Genomic DNA, 6000 nt, shown 5'->3' with positions numbered 1-6000 from the left:
CGGAGAGAGCGTACAGTTAGCATCCTCCACCCTTAGCACCAAGCACCAACTATGCCCGGCATGCTGTGATTCAGAGCCAGGGCCGTAGGGAGGAGGTCCCACTCCCCTACTGAATTGCACAACCTGGGAGATGCACCATGGTGCCATGGTGTTCAACGCAGAGAGAGATTAGGAGGGAGAGGGTCAGTCTTGAGCAATACAAGTCTGCTTCTTCTTCTTCTTCTTCTTCTTTTTTACTTTTTAATTTGAGACCGAGCCAATAACACTGATTTAACTCGTCTACAGACTCTAGTCAATAGGCTCATTAAAGGAGATGACGCCATCTTTAATCAGTTGGCTCTCACAGCCCTTTCACGAAGTTAGGTTTGTCAATATCCAGTCTGGTCCTCAGCATCACAGTCCAAGGCATGCAGGACTAATGTATGAATATGCACACGAATAAAAGTTGAACATTGTATTACATCTGACAGCTGCTGTGATGGTTTTACACTCATAGACACATTTATGTTACATAGCATAGTTCATACATCATTAACACACACACACACACACACACACACACACACACACACACACACACACACACACACACATCTGTACTGCAAATGCAACACATGCATTCTATACAGAATACATCCAGTACAGTACAGTACACACACACACACACACACACACACATATATACACACACACACACATACAAGCACACAAACATATATACATACACATACACACACCATGTGCAGGGCCATGGTGAGTTTCCCCTCATCTGTTCCGCTCATTAGCACCAGAAGCATTTGTGTGCCACTCCAGACCTCCCACACTCTCTCTCTCTCTCTCACACACACACTCTCTCTCACACACACACACACACACACACACACACACACACACACACACACACACACACACACTCTCACACACACACACACACAAACAGCAGGGATCTGCTCACCAGTCTGGAACAATGACATCACTGTGCAGGCACATTCTTCAGTGGGGCACTAGTGTTCTCATGGGCTTGGTCTGGTCCGTGCCATCTCCTGCTTCCTCAGGGGGTATTCTGAACTCTCTCATCTTAAACGAATCAAATCAAACCCACCAAATGTCTGATCATGTTACCTGAACACAATTCATGATTTTAACTTTTACACTGATTCTGTTGATGCTGAAGGTGTACAGCACGCTTTCTCAGCTGACTGTGTGTGTGTGTGTGTGTGTGTGTGGGCACCAAAAGCCTCTCGCTCTGATTGGTGTGACGCCATTGTATCCGTAGTCCTTTTTCCTCATGGTAGTGAATGACCAGAGGCCCTGCTGCTCCAGCTGAAAGCTGGCTGCTGTGTGAAGGTGTCTCCAACTGTCCCAGCACAACAGGGCTGGCAGGCAGCCTTCGGTCAGTGTGTCTGTAAATGGCTGCAGCTGTGAGATCCTGAATGCGCTCTCTCTCTCTCCCTCTCTCTCTCTACCACTCTCTCTCCCACTCTCTCCCTCTTTCTCTCTCTCTCCCACTCTCTCTCCCTCTCTCTCCCTCTCTCTCCTCTCCCTCTTTCTCTCTCTCTCCCCCTCTCTCTCTCTCCCACTCTCTCTCCCTCTCTCTCTCTCCCACTCTCTTTCCCACTCTCTCGCCCTCCTTTTCTCTCTCTTTCTCTCTGTGCTCTGCGTGCCACCTTCATGTGGGTTTGACAGGGCGGGAGAGGGGAGAGGGGGTGGAGGAATTCTTGGGGGAGCAGGGGGGAGATGCAATCACTTGCGTTGACGTCACAGTTCATGATTGGAATCATTGGAAGAGAAAAAGGGCTTCAGCACCATGGAAATTAGAGACAGATGAGGTTACGCACGTGCTGGTGGCAACCTGTCTGTCATAAAGACCCACATGAGATCAAGAGGATTCGAACTGCACCAAACCACCAATCGAGATGGTTCAGACCCATGTGAGGCCAGGTCAGAATCTGGATATGTGTCCCGGCCTTGATACGTGCTGAAGCCAGCTGCTCTCTGGGAGGGAGGGCACTTGAGCAGTTACAGTAATACATTAAAAAGTGTTTAAACCTTTTAGAACTCTGATGCACGAGGATCCTGTGAGGCCGATTCTGCACTACAGCTGGATTATAAGACCCGTCTGAGCCTGGTCTTTAGATCCCATTGAGATGTGAGAGACCTGAGCTGGTCTATATGTGGGACTAGTCTCAGCCAGGGGTGTTGGGGGGACTACCCAGGGCTTCAGTAGAGAGATGGCACTCGAAAAAAAAGTGAAATTATGATATTAGATTATACTCTTTCATTGGGTTTTGGCCCACAATTTCTGGCGATGCCCCTGGTCTCAGCTAGTCAGTGGGAAGGGTAGACATCAATATGAAACCTCAGGGCACATAGTCCTCATGACCCATGAAGTGTGTGAGAGCAGTCAGTGCTGCTTTGTGGGACGCTTCCAAACCCCATCTCAAAGGCTCAAGTGAGGAAACAGGAAGCTGGCTTCTGTATTGGCCCAAACAGGAAGCACAAGGCTGTGTGGCGAAGAGGTTCACACGTGCATCTGCTCAGGGGACTCTGTGTGTGTGTGTGTGTGTGTGTGTGTGTGTGTGTGTGTGTGTGTGTGTTTGTGTTGGGGGGTATTGTCTCCTTGCCGACAGCCCACAACAATAAGTTCCTGTTCCACCATAATGTCATATTCGTAGTCTCCCAGTCTGTCAGGCAGACCTCCTGCAGCTTGTTCACATGTGTGCGGTTTCAGCAGAGCATGCCGAAGTATTACTGTAATGCACTGCTCTCTCTCTGAACTTATGGTTTTCTTGGGAGAGGCCTGTGTTTCCAATATAAAGACCCCTGCTCACACCGCTATACTCTGTCCACCTTTGGTGAACCAGGAGAATAAACAGACCAGCAGTTCACAGGATGAAAACCCCTGAGCTTGGGGCTCTCTAACCATCTTACGGAGGCCAGTCTAGTGTGGTTGCACGGGAGATGACGGCAGGGGAAAAGGCCGTGATGGAAAATGCTGATGCGTATCGAGCGCGGTCAGGATGCTGCTTGCGTTGCAGTCAGGGTGGGTGAAAAGGGGGGTGTCAGCGGGGGGGACCCCTCACCTCGGGGACTTGTGACATCACATATGGGCCCGTAATGTGATTGCAGAGCTGACGAAGCCTCGCGGTAGTGCACCCACCCTGCTGCTCTTAAGGGGATTAGACCACACTGGCACACAGACACACACACATGCGCACACATGCACACACACACACACACACACACACACACACACACACACACACACACACACACACACACATACACACACACACACACACACACACACACACACACACACACACACACAGCTGAGAGTCCATCAGAACATCATACCTTATCAGTGTCATCTTGGGCCAACCTCAGCAGCCCTGGAGGAGGTCGATGTATATAAACTCCTCCATCACTCACATTCTCTATCTATGGATCTCATCTGACTTTGTCCCTCATCATGGTTGAGGTGAATTACAAGACAAGATCACTCCAACCTTGGACTGATGTTCCTGATAGATGTGTAATCTGAAACACTGCAGTCTAGTGTCACCATGTCCTTGGGTATTAAGTAGATCATACAGTAATTGAAAGGGTGATGCTGCAGCTTAGAGATTGCTCTTTGGGCCACACTTTACATTAAGAGGTTGTATTTGTCATATACTGAATACTTACTGAAAAGAGGCAGCACAGAGATCCTGTCTAAAACCAGTGAGCTAACTGGTGTTATTTCAATATACTGGTAGTAAATATACCGTAATACACTAATAATACACTACATTGTACTGATACGAAGTGTGGCTATTAAAAATCACAGTATTGGCTAATTAGTCTCATTATTATAGAATTACTAGCACAATTGTGATGAGGGAAACTTAGCATACTCATACAGTAACTCATATAATAAGTATCATTATTTAATTGCAACACATCTTATATTATGTTCATGTATGTATGTATATGTAGTTAGTGAGGTTCCCCCTTCATTGTGAAGTGTTTTGAGTGTCTAGAAAAGCGCTATATGTGTTGTTGTTGTTGTTCACCATTGAGTAAGTATGTAAAAGACATAATATAAAGTGAGATCATTGTGTTTCCAAATCTATGGTGATCAAGTGGTTTAGGTCATCTGCTCCTGATTTGACCTCCCCTTTTCAATTAGCTGACCTCCAGCGAGCCCAGTACCACTGCTTTGGCCACCCATGCTCTGTTGGTCAGTAGTGCTCATTAAAAGGGATGACGGCATCTTTAATCAGTAGTCTTTCACATCCCCCTAATAAATAGACTCATCAATATTCAAGGAGTTTCTCCCAAGAATGGAGTTGAAGTGTCTCTTAAAATTATATCACTTGCTAGGACTACTTAGGAATCTCAGTCTTTGCCAAGTCCAACTTTCCAAATTTTCTCTATGTGATTCAGTGAAATAATTACCCCATGTGTAGTCTAAAGATTTAACAGTCTCTTGGCAAACATTTCTCACCACGTCATCAAACTATTTCTGTCCTGGTACTTTCCCATCTTAGCTATTTGCAGTATACCATCATTCTACCTCAAGGAAGTAAATTCATATAGTTTTTAAAAGTCTGTACATTTAAAGGTGCACAATGTTTTTGTTTGTCAATGTATAAAATGCTTTTAGAGCTACAACATGATTCTAAAGGCACTGTGAAAAGATAGCATTTCTTGTTTTTGTTTTTTGTTTTTTGTTTACATTACTCTTTTTGTATCTCTTTATTGTGTGGTTTAGAAGTACATGGTTGTTTTCCTAAAAGATGCTTTTTCTTGCCACCCAAACACATGTTAATTTATTCTGCAGAGAACATTTTTAATCACGAATAACAAAGAGCCTATAAACTATAGTGTAACCCATGCATTTACTGTACTTCCTATGGTCATCATGTCATTGCAAACTGAAGCAACCTCTATGTTATTTGTATGGGGTGTGAAAAAAGCAGTAGCTGTCAACACATGGTCATAAGACCAATGACTGACATTGATGACTGTGCTTGAGCCGTCACACAACCCCACCCCACCCTACCCTACCCCCATGGTGGGATGGTTGCACTCCTTCCCTTATTGCCCCGGCCTCGGGTGATCCTCATAGACATACAGAGCACATCTGGGGCAGCTGCAGTTACATCTTTACTGCCATATTGTTCTCTGGTGTTTTTACGATCCCCTTCCAGTGCCTGCCTTGTCTCTTTTATAGGCTATTGTTTGGGAATATATCACACAGGCTCACCACATAGAAAGGAGAGGAGCAGAGAGAAGAGAGGAGAGGAGAAGAGATGAGCAGAGAGAAGAGAGGAGAGGAGAGGAGCAGAGAGAAGAGAAGAGTGGAGAGGAGAGGAGAGGAAAGGGGTAGAGGAGATGACAGGGGAGCCACCCATCAGTCTTTAGCTGTGGTCAGCAGAAGAGGCGCTGCTGTATCGACTCAGGTTGCTCTTGCCCCAATTCAGGCAGCTTCATGACCCCTCTTGATTTAGTCCTCTGCTAATTGGAGGCCATTTTGAAGATTTGTTCTTTATGATCAACCTTTTTGGATCGACTTAAAAAACATTTTGAAGATTTTTAAGACCCTTTGGTGGGGAATGTAGTATAAGCTTTGTGTGGGGAATGTAGCCAGATGTTGAGGACCCTTTGAAAAATCTCAACCACAACCTGTAGATAGTTGAATCTAAAAAATGCACATTTCCTGGCCACATCCAGGGCCCCTGTCCAGCACTGGCTCCCTTGAACCTTTGGCTCGACCCCTGGTGACACTCTCACTCACGGACAGTGTGATGTGGGCAGCTTAGCTGGCGCGGGGCGCCCTTGATGAAGCACTTCTGTCTGGTGTGAGACGGCTCTGGCGCTGACTGCTGTCTGGCACTGTTAAGGCTAATCACAATAATGGGGTTCTCTCAGGACTATGTCAAACCACGGCCAATTTCGTAGAGGAAGATCCATATATATATGTATATGTATAATATATATGTATATGTATATGGA

Source organism: Alosa alosa, chromosome 9 (genome assembly GCF_017589495.1).
Source record: "Alosa alosa isolate M-15738 ecotype Scorff River chromosome 9, AALO_Geno_1.1, whole genome shotgun sequence".
Lineage (NCBI taxonomy): Eukaryota > Metazoa > Chordata > Actinopteri > Clupeiformes > Clupeidae > Alosa > Alosa alosa.
Note: the sequence above shows the minus strand (reverse complement) of the source record.